Here is an 18267-nt window from a genome sequence, read left to right on the forward strand (position 1 = left end):
GAAACACTTCGTGCTTACAGCGCGCATTCATTTAGGAATTTCCGACATTGTCATTATGCTACGAGATAGTAGGGATGCTATATAAACCCATCATCCTCTCCCTCATGGTGCAGAGACTTGAGCAAAGTAGGACTAAATAACTTGGCAAAATACAGTAAAATAGCTAAACAACTAAACACATTTGGTCAAAAAGCCACACTTAAACCCAAATCCATCCAGAAAGGCAAAGGGAATGGTATCCCACAATCCCTTGCGGTGCCGATCTAACAGCAGCGCCAAAGTTACACCTACTTAATTGAATTAATTTGAATGAAAGCAAAATAACTGTCTGAAAACTGTGTTATTTTTAAACTGACTTAACAAAAAAAATATTTTTCATTATCTTAACTGAAGCAAATACCGGTAAGTAAGTTAGATCAAAGTAAAAAAGTTTCTTTTTCCAACATCCATATGTGGTCTTATCACCCTCTCATGGTGGAAAAAGGATTATCTGAGCTTCTTCATCCACTAAATCATCTTCAAATGGACATGCCATGCTGCCTCGCCTTCATTCAGAGCTGAAGTCATGGATCAGGGATCAATGTCCAACATTTGCTGCTGACTCTTCCTCATCACTTCCTTCTTCTCTCTGCTTTGATCTGTTGGAGCTGAAAGTCTCTGGCTTGAAGGGCTGCAGCAGAGAAGGACTGGAAGATCATCTCCTGAAAACTGGGATGAAGACTTTCCAGCATCATGCTGCTGAAATTCTCCCATAATTCAGTGCTATTTGGAGAAGAGCTGAGCAGAAAGAGGAAGTGGACTTTTTCTGCTGTTGCTGCAGAAACATCAGTTGGTTTGGATGCAGCCACAGGCTGATGTTTGACTTTCACACATCTGGACTTCTTTCCTGAAGCAGCTGCATGTTGTCCTGAATGTTCCTGAATGTTCTTCTTCTCTGCTTCTGCTGGAGTCTTCTGATCTGCTGCTGTTGCTTCACATCTTTGGACTTTTTCTAAACTTTCTGATCTTCTTCAGCTCTGAACTCTTTAGAAGAAGTGAAGGATGAAAAACACGAACTTTGTCTTTAAACTCAAATCTTTGTTCTGGATTCAGGCTGAAGAACTGAAGTTTGTTAGAAACCAGCTGTGTTGCTCTGGTCTCAGCTCTGAAGTCCAACCCGTCCCACCTGACAGAACTGGACCTAAGAGGGAACAACCTTCAGTCTTCAGATGTTCAGCAGCTCCAGGATCTGGTGGAGAGTCCAAACTCCAAACTGCAGACTCTGTGGTCAGTAGAGGGTTGGAGTCAGTCCAGCTGTTTCCAGATGTTTGGTCCTAAAGTTAGTCTGAAAGCAAAGATGCAGAGTTTCCTGTGAAGCTGCAGCTTCTCAGTGAAGCTCTGAGGAGAATGATGACAGGCTTCAGGACAACAGTCAGCCAATCAGAGCAGCAGAAGCTCCAACAGGTGAAGATGACAGGAAGCTGCTGCTCTGAACAGGACTGAAGCTCCTGCTGCTCTTTCTGCTGCTGTGCTGCATCACTGACTGACAGACCAGGATCAGCAGACACTCCTTCATCTCTGTCTCTCTGCTTTTTCTTGCAGGTGGGAGGAAGAAGACTGGTTGGACTGATGTTCCTCCTGGAGGAGCATCAGCAGCAGCTGGTCTGCAGAGGTGCTGTGACTGGACGGTGTTCCTGGGAGGTGGAGAGCAGAGTGATGGAGGAATCAGAGGAAGTGGCGATGAATGTCAGAGCTGCAGCATGAACTGATCTGCTGCAGCGTTTCCCTTTTTTTGTGGCCCTAAAACTCTGTCGTATCATAGAGAAAAGTACACTGAACATTTCATATTTTTCTCTGTTTCATTTCATCTTAATTGAAAAAAAACTAGATTTGACACCAGATTCAAATCTCATTTGCTTTGAGTTTCATGGATTTCAGCCTAATTCTGGATCCAGAATTACGTTTTTTTAATCATCAGCTGAGCAAACAAATCAGAGCTGAGGCCCTTTGGTAGTGGACAGATGTTACTGTTACAATAGGAGGTATATACAGTATATTTCTGTACTTTTTTACTTTACTGAAATAGCTGGTTAAAGAGCTGGTTTTATGTGCGCTCATGGGGGACGGGTGAGACCTGAAAATGGATGGGATTATAAACTTAGCCTACATGGTTTAGGTTCGTCAAGAGTCTTTTGTCCTCAGCTGGGGGTTGGGGAGCCAGTGACTCCCTCCCCAAACTGGTCATCACTTTCAGCTGTTAACGACTCAGGTGGAACTGGTTTGGTTTGTTTTGGGTTTCAGAACAGAATATGGATGGAAGAATAAACATGAGTCCACCATTCTTATTAAGATACAGTTTATCTTTCTTAACAAAGATGACTTATTTGCTCCTCGATCAAACCATCCTTTCTCTCTGGCTAAAATTCGGACTTCACGATCCTCGAACGAGTGGTTTGTGGCCTGATGATGGAATCAACCAGGATGAATGAGAGTTTTCATAGACATATTTCAGCAAAACAAATACAGCACTTAGACTCCGCCTCTCCTCTCTGCTGTTTAGGATTGTCCATCGCTGCATGGCATAAGCAGGGGTGGATGTATCAACACTTTGGAGGCTTCAAGCTTGTAAAAAATTTTCATGACCAATGTTATTTAAGTCAGTAAATTGAAAACACTGAAATGACATTAAACTGCCCGGTTGAAAGGGTTTTATCCTCCCCGTCCTTCTGCGGTAACAGACTATTCCGTCAACAGCAAGTTAGAGAGAGAGAGAGAGACTCTTTTGAGAGATTTAAAAAACAACAACAGCTGTAATCCAGCTGCTATGAAAAAGGAAAAAGACAAAAAGAAAGAAAGATATGAGTTTCCACATTTCCAAAAGCAGAAAGACAAACAGGAAAAAAGCAGAACAGAATCAAAGAGAAGATAAAGAGATTCAAGAAGGGGCAGCAAGTGGCTCAGGCGTTTAGACACTCATGGAATCTACTATAGCAGGGGGGTCCAAACTTTTAGCAGAGGGCCATTCAGCCTGTATTCTTGAACTATTTTAATAAGATTAAATTCAAAAAAACATTTGAATTAATTATTTTATTGCAGTGATATTTTCTGCACACAGAAACAAATATCTAAATACATTGAACCAAAATGACTGAATTCCACATTTGAAGACTAGAAATAAAATAAAAAAGAAATCTGGAAAATCCAAATGGATCAACATGAAATCTGGAGTCATGTGTTCCATTTGATTCACTATTAATAGCTCACTGTGAACTTCTACATTTACACTGTTGAACAGGAAAACTTAACACAAACGGTTGTCATTGTCAGTACAAAAACTGTAGTTTAATCACAAATCCTGCAGTATTAGAATGACTCACCACAGCAGACTGAACAAAGAACTGCCCTGCACTCATGTGACGCTGATCCTGAGATCTGGATTCCATCAGAAAGGTCCGATCTCGTTCAGACTGTGGTTCTGATTTCCTACAGTGGAAATCCCCTGGTCCTGTCCTAACATGGTTCTGGTTCCAGTTCAGAACAGAGAATGTCTTCTCGCACAGGTATGTGGAGCCAAACAAGCTCAAAGTAAACGTCTATTAAAAGCTGCCGTCATCCAGCTGGCGGGAAACGTAGACCAGAGGGAGCCGTTGGTGTCGGCTGGCCACGTCACCCTCCAGCTCACTGAGCTCCGTCTGCAGACGGTCTGGAGCGTCATCACGCAGAAATCCTCCTCTCCTCTTAAAATGACAGAAACTTACTGTCATGGAATTCATTCTTTTAGATATACTTTAAAACTTAATGACAGAAACTCAAAGTCTGCTCCTTTAGCCTCCAACTGCCTCTGAAGATCGGATGAAATGTCTTCAGTTTTCCGGACCGCAGTGTTCCAGACAAACATGATCAAACTGCTGCTGCTTCTCAGGACGAATGTTCTCAACCATTTTCATCACAGTCTGTCAGAAACCCCCATCAGTAAAAGGTTTGTGGTCCTTTCTATCAGTGCTTCTCGTTTGATAGCTCCTTTGAAACATTTTCATTTTACTCACAGGTTCTTGTGAAAAATGCTGCTGTGCCCTAAAACTTTCTGGTTGTTTCATTTTTTCGTCCCGTTCCATCTCAGTGTCTGGTCTGGTAATGCCTCTTGATGTTCAACTCCGTAACCCTTGTGCTATCCTAGTCACTTTAACGTTAGGGAGTTGGGTCATCTAGACCAGTGTTTTTCAACCAGTGTGCCGCGGCACACTAGTGTGCCATGGGAGATGGTCAAGTGCGCCGTGAGAAATTGCCCTCATTAACTGATCTAAAAGCAATTACCATCTCCAGGAAATCAGCTCTTTGTTCATCCAAACAAACCCTGGTTAAACACTGAGAAGTTAAGAATGTGAAATAACATAAAATTATTTTTTCTTTGTGTTTATATGATTCTATTAAAGACATTTTGATAAGAATAACGGGATACCGCGATTTAGCTGCAGCTATAACTGTAAGGAAAAGTCCCGCCCCTTTAACTGTCTCCACCAATCATTCTTGAAGGCTTAATCACATGTCATCAGTCTGACCAATCAGAAGTGGTTAAAGTATTCACTTCCTTGTTTCGATTTAGCGCAAAAAAGTCTCTCTGTTCTAACAAAAATACCAGCTAAAGCTCGTCTTTAGCGGTGTAGCTTTCCACAGAATCTGGTATCAGACCGTGGAACAAGTGTACAAAACCATGAAGCTCAAAGACGCTGTTCTTTCTGCGGTCGGCGGATTACGGGCACTACATCTCCCATGATGCAGTAAAGTGACTGTCTCAGCGCACAATGAGTCTCTCCTCTTAACGTCTTAAAACAACGAACACACATCAAACAGTTTTTGAATCTTTTGGCTTAATTTTTAATACATCTTTTAGAAAAAACAGCTGCAGCTTCCAGCGTTTTCTGCAACAATTATCACAAAAATGCATGTGAGATTGCAGAGCGGCTGTAGATCAATACAGACTGAGCTTTTTCTTTTTATTTTATTTATCTATTTGTTTGGATGCTGGTGTGCCACGGGATTTTTGTCAAGGTTAAAGTGTGCCGTGGCTCAAAAAAGGTTGAAAAACACTGATCTAGACCCACTAGACAGTGCTCTGAACCTTTTTTCTTCAATGATTCGTGATCTTCACTGGTGTCCATGGATTACATGAAATCTTTTTCACCTTTATCCACCTTTGTCATGGTAGGAATAAAATGTTAAAGTAAGGGTGGGGTCATCTAAGATAGCACAAGGGTCAAAGAAAAACAGCAGGAACAAGAACCATTAAAGATTGAAAATGAACAGGAGGAACCACAAACACCACAAAATGAAGAGAAATGGGGGGAACCAGAACCCTCAGATTAAAGAGGCCAAACAGGAACTCTGCATCAGTCAGGATGAAGAGCATCTTGATCTGAAGCAGGAGACTGATACCTTGATGGACATTCCTAATTATGAGGAAAATAAGAACAATGAAGCAGATCTAAACAATTAAACTTTTTTTTCTTGTAAATAATTTCACAAAGGTTTTAGTCAAATGCACAATCTTAAAACACACATGAGAACTCATACAGGAAATGAGCTTTTTTGTGGTAAAGACTTCAGTTTAAATTACTAATTTAAGAAAGACAGGAAAACTTTGCAGAGAACTCCTGCAATAAAAAGACGTTAGCGGTTTCCCTAAGAAGAGAGAAATATTGTGAAAAAGTAGCAATTTTCTTTTATCAAGAAATAAACTGGTATTTAATATAGGACTTGCACCTTTAGATTGAAAAAACTGTTTTATGTTGATGATTTTATCTTATCTGGGAAAAAATAATCCACAGTTCCGTGTCTCAGAATATTTGAATATTTTGAAAACAAGTTTTACTGTTCAACTCCTGGGGATCCCCCTTAATCCTCTAATTTAATAAAAAAAAATTGCAAAGATTATTTTGAGCCTTTAAATGGTCTTGCAGTCTAAGTCAGTAGAATACTATAGATTTCTATTACAAGATTTGTGGAGATTCAAATTTAATTTCCACCAGGATGTGGTAATTTCTCACACTTATAAAGGTACCTAAAGCTACTTCAGTGACCGTGACGTTACAAACAGCAAAATCCTCTGATGTGAACCTCAAAAAAAACGTATGAACTGTTAAGAGGAAGATCACACACCAGACCCAAAGAGGAAGATGACCTGAAGCAGCGGTAGAAACACCCTGAGCTTCATTGCAAGTACAGAGCAGCTGGCTGATGGCCTCCATACTAGACTTCAGAAAATGAACATATTTCTGAAATCTGTTCACCACTCATTGCTATGACGTTTGGCCTTTTTTCAGAGCATTGTACACATAGCTCACATTGAGGTTCTGCAGACCATTAGCCCACATCACCGACAGAATTTTGTCTAAGCTCCGTTCATGAGCCGCCGCTCAGCTCACTGCTTCACTCGTCCTTATCTGAGCCCGTTATAAACCACCACAATCCGCATTTTTATATGAAACTAACAGCCACATGGCAGAAGGGTGTTTGGGTTTGTTACCCACCCCAAGTAAACTATGGAGTGCATGTCTCATTACAACAAAAATTGCGTTGCCGACAGAACATTTAGCATTTAACAGAAGCTGGTTCATGTGAAATATACAAATATACATCTGGTATGTCAAAAGGTTCATAACCCCTCATGTAACAGTAAAATATGTCCAAAACAAGAGGCTTTCAGCTCTCATTTGTTTGCTCAGCTGTTGGACAGGACAATTAAAAAAATAAGGAAGCTGGTTCATGCAAGAACTTGTTTTTTTGGTGCAGTGTAGAGCTGCTCAGAGCCCCACTGTGCTTTGATGCCCACTAGTGGTCAGGGGTTTAAGTGAAAAAACAAGAGTAAGAAGCAAAGGATGGTCATAAATGATGAAATAAATATCGTCTTGACAGCATTTTAAATCAATGTCGGATAGAATCGGCAGATGAAATATTGTCATATATCGTCCAATCAATTTCCCCCTCCATCCTTACTAAATACTAAGTTTTTTTATTTTATCTTTTTCATATATAACCTACAACCATAAAAAAATTATAATTCATACATTTTGATCTATGTGTAATGATTCTATGCAATATAAATTTCACTGTTTAATTTAACTGTCAAAATATTTTACAGTGTTTCAGGAAATTCATTCTTTTCGATGTACCTGTAAATAGGGAAATTTTATTTGAGTCATAATGCTAATAAAAAGAGAATAATCATGAGTTACAATAAACATTAAACTGTAATCAATGACAAAAGACAAGCATATTTTGAAATTCTTATTAGAGTGAAAAGAAACCAATAGAGAAGTTTCCTACATTTCTGTAAGATTTGATTAACAATTTCCTAAAGCATATAACTGACAAACTCAGATCAGAGTTCTGCTCTCTGATCCAACAAAACCACCTTCATTTGCTCCTGGTTTCTTCTGTCATCGGATCAATGATAAGGCTTTAGAAGCAAATCCTTTTTATTCATTCTAGGATGGAAAGTCCAGGAAGAAAAGTCTGTACCTGAAGACACTTGGATCTAAATGTTTAGACTAGAAAGAGGATTAAAAATGCTTTGGACGAAAAGAAATGTGCAGCTAATATTTTCATTGACCTAACCCTTGTGCTATCCTAGGCACTTTAACATTGGGAGTTGGGTCATCTAGACCCACTAGACAGTGCGCTGAACCTTTTTTCTTCAATGATTTGTGATCTTCACTGGTGTCCATGGATTACATGAAATCTTTCCACCTTTATCATGGTAGGGAGAACACGTCAATGTAAGGGTGTGGTCATCTAAGATAGCACAAGGGTTAAAAAAGCCTCAGTCTCTTGGCATATGAGGCATACACAGTTGTTATGTTTCAATAAAAGAAAAGCTAATTTCCACTCATCCCTGAAGCAGCGTCCCTCGTTTTCAGGCAATCACAATCAAGCAATCGTACACACTTCTTAGAAAGTGCTGGGGGCTGCAGATGACTGATTTGATGAATTGAACTCACGGACCGTTGAAAATTTGAACACTGGTCACGTTTGGCCGCAGGCCAGACTTTGGACAAGCCTGTATTACAGGGTCCCTCGCTCCCTTTCTCTTATGTGATCTTTGTCTTTATTTTGTGGTGACTGTAGGCTCTAACCAGCGGCGTACAGCTTACACCAACAACAACAGGAAGTGTTGCAGGTGGAGCTGCACTTGGTGAGTTGGTACCACCTGTGTGCAGCAGCTGCTCACCTGCAGAGGGTCTAGAAAGGTGAAAGCTTCCCTCTGTCAGAGTTCAGACACCAGAAAACTACATAAGTATACGCCATTTACGTTTAACTCCGCCCACATTGAAGCACGCCTCGGTCTGCTGACTGCGGCCAGGACCTTCTGGGACTGAGGGGGACCCACAGAGGCCCCTGACGATGATGAAATGATAACAGAAAAAAGAATTTCAGTAAGACTAATATATAATCACAAATATTTAATTGTCAATGTCATGATAACAATAATTATTTTGTTTAGGAAATATCTGCAGGACCCCCCTCTACACCCCATATATATATATATATATATATATATATATATATATATATATATATATATATATATATATATATATATATATATATATATATATATATATATATATATATATGTATATATATATATATATATATATATATATATATATATATATATATATATATATATATATATATACATATATATATATATATATATACATATATATATATATATATATATACATATATATATATATATATATACATATATATATACATATATATATGGGAGCCAGTTTAGCTCGTGCTGGTTTGCAGCACCTTCCGTCCGTGAAACCCGGGTTCGACTCCAGGCTGCTCCCCGTTCCCCTCTCTACCTCTGCCGGTTCCAAGCCCGGTTAGGGAAGGTTGCGTCAGGAAGGGCATCCGGCGTAAAAAACATTGCCAAATTTACCATGCGACTTGTTTGCTGTGGCGACCCCTGATGGGAGAAGCCGAAAGTGGAAGAAGATATATACATATATATATATATATATATATATATATATATATATATATATATGAATGATCCAGATGGGCATTTATTGGTTATTTCTTGATTTTCTTCATCTTTGGAGAAAAGGTGAGCTAGAAAATCAAAAAAAAATTCTATCTATCTGGTAAAAACTTAGATTCATTCAGTCTTTCCTGTATGGACAGATTAATTTGACATCTTTTCTTTTTATGTAAATTAAGTCAAACATGTTGATCCTTCATGATTTGGATGAGTTGAAATGAAACAGTGTTTTCTGCAGCAGGAACATGTGAGAGGAAACCTGCTGTTCCGCAGCTGAGCTTCATCATTCCATCTCAGCAGCAGATGAGGAGGATGTGCTGCTGGAAAATCTGCCTCACAGACTCAGTTTGCAGCTTCTGCTTTCAGGTTTGACTTCTAGTTTCTGATGTAAAGCATCTCTGGATAAACCAAATCCCTGTTTCCTCCCTGACAGCTGGGAGGAGTTTCTGAAGAAACTCTTGGAAATCTCGTGTTGATTCTCTCCCAGTTGACATCCATGGAGATTTTCACTGCTGTTGTTCAACTGTAGAGTTTGTCACAGACGCTCAGACTCATGAAGAGTTCAGCTGGAAGTTGAGAACGAGGCTTTGAAACCAGCAGCAGTTTGAGTCCATTCTGATGTTCCATTCAGGTTTCTGCTACAACAAGCCTTTATTGTGAAAGAGCCAGTGGGGCAGAAACAATAGAAGGTGAGATTTCCAACCCCCCCTGGAATGTTGCCCCCTGTGCAGTGGACTAGTGGGGGCGGGGACGGCTGAACCAATCACAGAAGACTGTTGCAGTTTTCCCTCCAAAAGTCAACCAATCAGATGTTGTTGTTTGGATTCTTTGTCTTGAAGTTTCACATGCGGGAGCTTCCAGAGTCTTTTCTGTTCTGGTCTGCAGGCTGAGCAGAACTGACTCCTGCAGGATCACAGGAACATTCAGGAAAATCTCCAAACAGGAGAAAAGTTTCTGTTTGGACCTTTTTTCTATGATTGTGGAAGTTGGAGCTGAAGATCGGAGCAGGAACCATGTCTTCCCTTCAGCCTCTGAGAGAGTTGATCAGCGAGCGACTAGCTGCTGCTGCTGAAGAAATCTTCCGACTCTGTGAAGGAACCATCGTCCAGTACGAGGAGGAGCTCTGTCGTCAGCGCAGACTGCTGGATGTCATCTGGAAACCACAGCTTCAGCTCCACCACATAGGTATGTTACCTTCTACAAAGGAGTGAAGCCCTTTGAGCTTCATGCTTTTGGTGACCCGTTGTCTTAACTGTCACTGTGTACAGACCACCAACCCCCGCTTTATTGAAGATGTTTCTCCATTTTTATTATCACGTAAAATAAGATGTCAATCATTGGTGATTTTGATTGACATGCGGAAAACAATGATGATTGCATGACACACGACAGGCTGCTCACAATAGAGGACACACTCTGGAATGGTCATTACCTACAGCCTGTCTGCTGGAGTGTCCAATGTGTACATCTGTGTACATCTGTCCACAACTGTCCAGATGCCACTTGTGTACAGATTCCAATGTCTACAAGTGGCATCTGGAGCAGCTGCTTGTGCTGCTGGAACCACACCCCGGTGTCTTCAAGTCCCTACTGAGCACCTTAAGTGCAGATGCCAGTAACACAAGTCACACATGATCCCATGAGTGTTCATTGACTCGGCCTAATCAGACACTACTATGTGTTTGTTTCTGAGTGTATTTGAATCAAATAAATCAATTTATGGATTTCAGCAATCAGATGGGGCCCTTTAATTTAAATGGTTGCCTCCTGTGTAGACGAGGTCTAAATTAAACTGTTGCAGGGAAATGGACATTGTGTTTTTGGTTGTCATTAATGTGGCATATCACAGGTTTCCTCATATTGTGCAGCCCTATATATATAAACATAACTTAAATTACACTGCAAATGATCCTCGTCTACATAGGTGGCAGTTATTTAACGTGAAAGGGCTCCAACCCGATGGTCAAATGCATAAAGAGATTTGTTACATACTTCAAGCTGCCATAAGATTGTTTTAGCACATTTAAAGGTTACCACTTATTGCAATTTTCCCCCGACTTATGCAACATGCACGACTTGATATCGTAATAAGGATATATTTTATATTTATAAGCCTACTACACAAGCTCAACAGCTGTTACCATGACAATGCATCACAAAGCTTTTCATATAGTACACTTTTTGTGAGAAACAATTTAAACAAAAAAAATAACAAGATCTCCGTCTCTGCTCCCATTCCAGTCCTTGCGGACTTTTGTCTGTGAATTGTAAATAGCTTATTGGTGCTTAACAATCCACAAAGGTTCTGTAAATCATAAAAGTCTCCTTGTTGTTTTTGTGTCCCTCTAGTCCTCCCCCAGCGCTGGGTGACTGAAAAAGAGGATCTCTGCTGCCAGCAAACCAGGAACTTCAGAGTAAAACACAAGGAACCAGAACCTCAACAGATTAAAGAGGAGCAAGAGGATCTAGAACCTCCACAGACTGAAGAAGAATGGAGGGAAACAAAACTTTCCTCGAGTAAACAGGAATCAGAGGAACTCTGTATCAGTCAGGATGAAGATCAGCTTGATCTGAAGCAGGAGACTGATACCTTGATGGAGATTCCCACTTATGAGAAAGATGAGAACAGTGAAGCAGATCTAAACAATCAGCAGAGCTTTAATGTAACGGATAGTCTGGATGAAGAAAGAAACCAACAAGAAGAATCAACATCAACTACAGATGGAGAGTCAGACCAAGAAAACAGTGATCACAATATCACTATGGAAACCCTGAAAATGCCACCTGCAAAGAGACACGCTTATGAAGCACAATTTAAGCTGCAAGTTATCAGCTACGCGGAGGAACATGGGAATCGAGCAGCTGCCAGAAAATTCAAAATTAATGAATCCATGGTTCGCAATTGGAGGAAGCTAGAAAACAAACTCCGGCAAGTTAAGAAGACGCAGCTGAGTTTCCGTGGAAACAAGGCGAGGTGGCCCGAGTTGGAAGACCGACTGGTGCAATGGATTAATGATCAGAGATCAGCTGGGAGAAACGTCTCTACAGTCACCATTCGACTGAAAGCATCAACACTTGCAGATGAAATGAAAATTCAACATTTTCATGGAGGTCCATCTTGGTGTTTTCGTTTTATGAAACGCCATCATATTTCCATCCGAGGAAGGACTACGATGGCGCAGCAACTTCCAGCGGATTACGATAAAAGCTGTCCATCTTCCACCCCTACTACAGTGAAAAGATGGCTAACAGACACATTAAGCCCAGCCACATGAGTAACACTGTCGAGAAAAAGGGGACCAGAACAGTGGCGATACGCACAACGGAGCACGAACAGTCAGCTTTTACTGTTGTGCTTGGCTGCCATGCTAATGGACAGCGATTGTCACCTATGGTGATTTTTAAGAGGAAGACTCTAAAGCAAAACTCCTTTTAAAGACTCATAGTTTTGGTTGATTGATGTTTTCCACAGTTTTCTGAACTTCCTTTTTCTTTGGTGTTTTGTGGGTAAAACTCTGTTCTTTTTCATGCTGACAGCATTTTTAGCTGCAGTTTTTCAAGAAGTTTCACCTAAATCCAGTTGAATCTCCTCATTTTCTAGAATGTCTGAAACTTTCTGAGCAGAAAGCCTGTTTTCTCCAGAGGGCATGAATAAACAGGGTGGATCTTAGTGAGGAATGACAGCCTCTGGATGCAGAGAATCACTGTAACCCTTGTGCTATCCTATGGGGTCAAGATGACCATTGACGTGTTCTCCCTACCATGAAAAAGGCGGATAAAGGTGGAAGGATTTCATGTAATCCATGGACACCAGTGAGGTTCACAAATCATTGAGGAAAATAGTTCAGCGCACTGTCAAGTGGGTCTAGATGACCCAACTCCTAATGTCAAAGTGCCTAGGATAGCACAAGGGTTAATGCAGCTGCTGCAACAACACCAACTGCATTGGAGACACCTGCTGGCTGTTTGTAGAACTGCATCTTAGTGTCAAAAGTCTTCTTCAAACTGAAAGCTGTCAGTAAAATTCCTGCAGCCTGTTTGGATCTAATAAATGCTCTTTTGAATCAACTCTGTGTTTTCTATTGATTTTTGTCTTCATTCCATCTTTGACTCACAAACAGACTTGAATCTTTAGCCTTCCGCCTCATCCTGTTCCAGCTGTTCTAATCTTCATGTGTTTTGTTCCTTCTCAGTAGAAATGGGTTGGAAAAGAGCTTTGGAATGTTCAGGTGGTGCTGATGTCTTTCTAGATGGGGTGGGTAGAACAGATGAGAGCTCCTCCCTCCTGATTCAGAGGGGAACAGTGGGCAGCAGCTGAAAGGAGTAAGAAAGACCAGAGTTTCTGCTGAGCTGTTATTGGAGCATTTAGGGGGTCAGATTTTAAGGAACATTTGCTGTCACTGAAACCAGGAAGTAAAGTTTTTTTTCTCCAGGAAAGTAACCCTCAGGATCAAATGGGATTCCAAGTCTGAGATGACATTGAAAACAGCTTTCTGTGGGTGACCCTCACTCAAATTTGATTTAATTTGATTTATTGTTTTATTTCAAACATTATAGTCAAAGCAATAAAGAATTTACACACATTTATTAATATCATTATAGAAATGTTGAAACGCATATTTTAAAAAGACAGAAAACAAAACAAAACAAAAAAGTCATTTAAATCAAATTTATTTGATTGAATACAGTGGTCATTAACTAAAGCCAAGTAGAGCCTGATTTATTGCTTGAAAAGGAGTGGGATGAAGCAAGTTTATGTAATCCACCCCTGCTGTTAATTCATTTGATAGTTTTACAGTTTTTGCAATTAAGTTTTGATCCGATAGATTCTTTTCAAACAACAAAATCCAGTGCCTGGTAATGATTGATTATCTTCAGGAAATATGTATTCATAATTGCATTAAACAGTAACTGTAACCATTATGTAATATTCATTGATAATCATTTATCATCATCATCAGCAGCAGCAGCAGCCTGTCACCCCACTGCTGGCGGATGGCCTCCACATCTTACTCCACTCATCACGGTTTTGGGCACTCTCGGTCCAGATGCTGCCTGCCTTCTGCTTGATGTCATCTCTCCATCTTTTCTTCGGCCTTCCCCTTCCTCTCTTCCTGTCCCACGGAGTCCATTCTGTTGTTTTCTTAGCCCATTCGTGGTTCTTCATTCGGGCTACATGTCCTGCCCACTTGCCTTTGGCTTCAATCACTTTCTCGATGACATCCTTCACCCCTGTTCTTGATCTTAAATAAACCAGTGATTATTGCATAGCATTGCAGATTAAGTAAAGAAAATCAATAGCGTATTGGTTATAATTCAAACATTTTAGGAATCATTATTGCACATTACACAATGAAATACTCATTGGTTGTAAGTAAATGTCTTTGATTATTTCACCACAATCAAGTTCACACATGTATTTGGAATTATTCAAACACCTGTTGATCCTTAACTACTCATATCTTCATATCCTGAAATCAGTGTTTTTATACATTTTCTTGAATATCTGGATATTTGAACATTGTTTGAGCTCATTACTTAACCCGTTCCAAAGTTTAGTGCCACACACTGACACACAGAAACTTTTCTTTGAAGTTCCTACATCCCCTCAGTCTGTAGCCTCCTTCATTTTCTAAGAACTGTTTTTGGATGTTGAATGGTAACGATTTCCAACTGGCTCTGTATAAAAATTGCGCAGTGTAAAAATCAACAAGGTCATGCAGTTTTCAAAAGTCTAGATTGAGAAAATAGATTGTTTGTATGATCAAGATATCCGGCTTTATGTATAATTCTGACGGCTCGTTTTTGAAGTAAAAAGAGAGGATGCAGTGAGCTCTTGTAATTATTCCCCCAAATTTCTATACAGTAGGTGAAATATGGTAATATGAAGGAGCAGTACAATAAATATCTACTGTTGTATTCTATTATATGTTTAGATTTATTTACGATTGAAAAACTTTTTGAGACTTTAGTTTGTATGTGTCTGATGTGTTGCTTCCAATTTAGTCTGTCATCGATAACAACCCCTAAGAATTTGATTTCTGTAACACTTTCAATTGGGAAATTATTTATTTCAACTCAGAGCTTGGTATTGTCATTGTAGTTACCAAAAAATATACTTTGGTTTTATCTAAGTTCAAAGATATTTTGTTGTAATTCATCCATGATTTTATCTTGGTCTAGATGACCCAACTCCCAACGTTAAAGTGCCTAGGATAGCACAAGTACGGTGGCCCTGAAGTGCAAAGCATTCAACAAATCACTCGATACAAAAACATTTTTAAGATCACAACAATTAAAAAAAAAAAAAAAAAATTTAAAAAGCAGCATTACATTTTAGAAAACAAAACAAAATTTCAGAAACCAAAACTTGAAAAACAAAAATGACAAAAAAAAAAAACATTTCAGAAAACAAAATTAATTTCCAGGAAAAAAAGAAATATTAAAAAATGAAAACATTTCAGAAAAAAAAAATTCCAGAAAAAAATGAAATATTAAAAATTAAAAAACATTTCAGAAAGGAAAAAAAATTCCAGAAAAAAATGAAATATTAAAAAATGAAAAACATTTCAGAAAAAAAAATGAAATATTAAAAAATGAAAAACATTTCAGAACACAGAATGAATTTCCAGAAAACAAAACGAAATCTTCAAAAATGAAAAACATTTCCAAACCGGAAGAAGCAGGTACTATGGGACAACGCTGATTGGATGATGATTTTTGTCAATCATTTGAACTGAAAAGTATTTTAAATTAAGCGATGACGGATTTTATCGTCCAAACAACAATGTACTATAATAATCCACGTATTTCCCATTTATATATCAAATAAAAAATGCAGCAAACTGTTAATGAACTTTAAAATTATTTTTTTAACATTTCGCCTGACACACGGTCACCCGGAAGTAGTTTGTGAGCACTTTTACTTTGAACGCTGTGCGCTAATGTCTACGGCTGCGAGGTTCACGCTGTCAATCATCTTTAGGTAAGAATCAATTCTGTGATCTTTTCTTTTGTCAGTCACATGTCTCTAAGGATGTTAATTTTAGGATGTTAAAGTGCTGCTTTGAAAAGATAATTTCTTTTTATCTTGCGCATGCGCAAAAAGAACCCGATGGAGACGAACCGTCTTCACATGATAGCTGTTCCCGTTTTCGGTGACAACATGAGAGAAAAAGCTCCGAGCCAGCCTGATTCTGTGATTTATACAGTAATTACAGTAATTATATGGCATCAGTGTTGCTAAAAATCGACTTTAAGACTGAAATCAGTAAACAAGTTCTTATGGGAAATAATATTTAAGTGCATTGTATATTTTAGAACCATGCATATACACATATACTGAAACTTAAAAATGAACTTTAAAGTTTATAAAATACTTAATTGAATTAACATGTGATATTTCTGCAGGTGAAGTTTCTCAAAGCGAAGTTCCAGAAAGGTTTTTGCTGCAGAAGAACAGATGGCAGCTCTACATGGGAATACAAGAAGACTAAAGTCATTCATATCATTGTGCAGTGTACAGGCAAGTCACCATGATTTGTGTGAAATGTAATCAATAAATATTATTTAACCTTAATATCTATTTTTTTTTTTTTAATTGCAGGTCCTTTAAAAAAACGTCTTTAACCTGCTGCATAAGCCTGATTAGTTGTAAATGATGCAGTGGGGAGTGAAAAACGAAGCACAATTCCTGCCTTTAGCGTCGGGCTGATGATCTGGAAATCACATCTGAGGAATCGCATCAAACACTTGTACAACTCCAAACAACTTAATGTTCCTTTAAGCAAAACTCCAGTTTAAAATGTTCATATTAGGCTTGCTTCATTTAGGAGTTTTTCCATGTTTACCATTTTAGGTTTTAAAGCTTTATTAACAAAGATGATGTTTGATTTTCAAAGCTGTTGTTTAGAAATGTTTCTTTGTCAATGACAAAACTGAATGCTGACGTGAGGATTGTAATAATGGATATGAAAATAAACAAATTTGTTTCATAGCAATGCAGTATATTTATTGAAAACTTAACATGAATACGTTATTCAGTAACAGAAACAAAGAAACAGTTGTGGATTTTCCTTTATGGGCTTCTTCATGCAGTTAATCAAATGTTCCGTTTACATTCAGCATTTACTCAGCGTACCTGTCAGTCACATTTATTAGAGGAAAAAATGCATCTGGGAAAAGTCTGTTTGTGCTTAACAACTATATCAAAAAGAGTCATGTCAGGAAAGGTTTGTCCACATTGCTGCTCAGCATCACATCCAGAGGAAGATGCACAGGTAAGGGACCCCAGTTCCTGCTCGTACATGCTTGCAGCTTTCTCTGCACTGGACTCCAGCTCCAGCTCTTGAAATCCCTGACAGAGATAAATTAATAAATTAAAAATCCCTGACAGAAAAACATCGGCTGCCGTTCATCTTTCATTCAGGAAAAAGTTGAGTTCATCAAAATGAGGAGAAAATGGGTTAAACCAGAAATTCATTAGGGAGGGGTCAAAACACCAAACTCAGAATAAAATACATTATTTCAGTCTTATAAAAAATACATTCTAAAACAATTTGGTATTCCTCCTCTGCCTGAAAGACTAAAACGTTTTTTTTAAAGATTTATTTTACACTACAGACTTTGCCACCTTTAGTTACACACCTGTACATGTCTGATGATGTGCACATCCAGTCATTTACTGTCATGTTTCTGTGCACTGACACACTCTAAAGTCACAGATCTTAATAGTGTGAATAAGAAGCATTCATAAATGTTATTCTGAGACACAAACTGCTGCAGTTTACCTGACAGCTTTGCTGATTTATGCGGCTGGTACACCTGTCTGAGAATCCTGCCCACGTGACCCCCCCTCTCCAGCTGATGAGGTAACCTGTCATTAACGTATGACTGAAGGATCTTGGATCTGTCTGTAAACACCCACCTAGAAATCACGTTTAACGCTACATTTATTAGATCAAACAAATGTGCCTCCATACCTTATCTGTGGATGGCGGGACTGCATTTCCTGATGATGTGCGCCGTCTTTAACACCTGTTTCTTCGCAGCTGCTGCTTTAGACAGAATCCTCTCACGACATTTCGAAACATTTGTAAACCTGGTTGGTGTTGATATTTCTGTGTGCGTTCTGTCATCACATCCGCTAAATATTCAAAGATTAACGTTTATGTTAACGTTTTACCGTCCCTTTCATTGTTTACCTGCAGAACGGACGTCATCCACACAAA

This window comes from Oryzias latipes, chromosome 2 (genome assembly GCF_002234675.1).
Source record: "Oryzias latipes chromosome 2, ASM223467v1".
In the NCBI taxonomy this organism is placed as follows: domain Eukaryota; kingdom Metazoa; phylum Chordata; class Actinopteri; order Beloniformes; family Adrianichthyidae; genus Oryzias; species Oryzias latipes.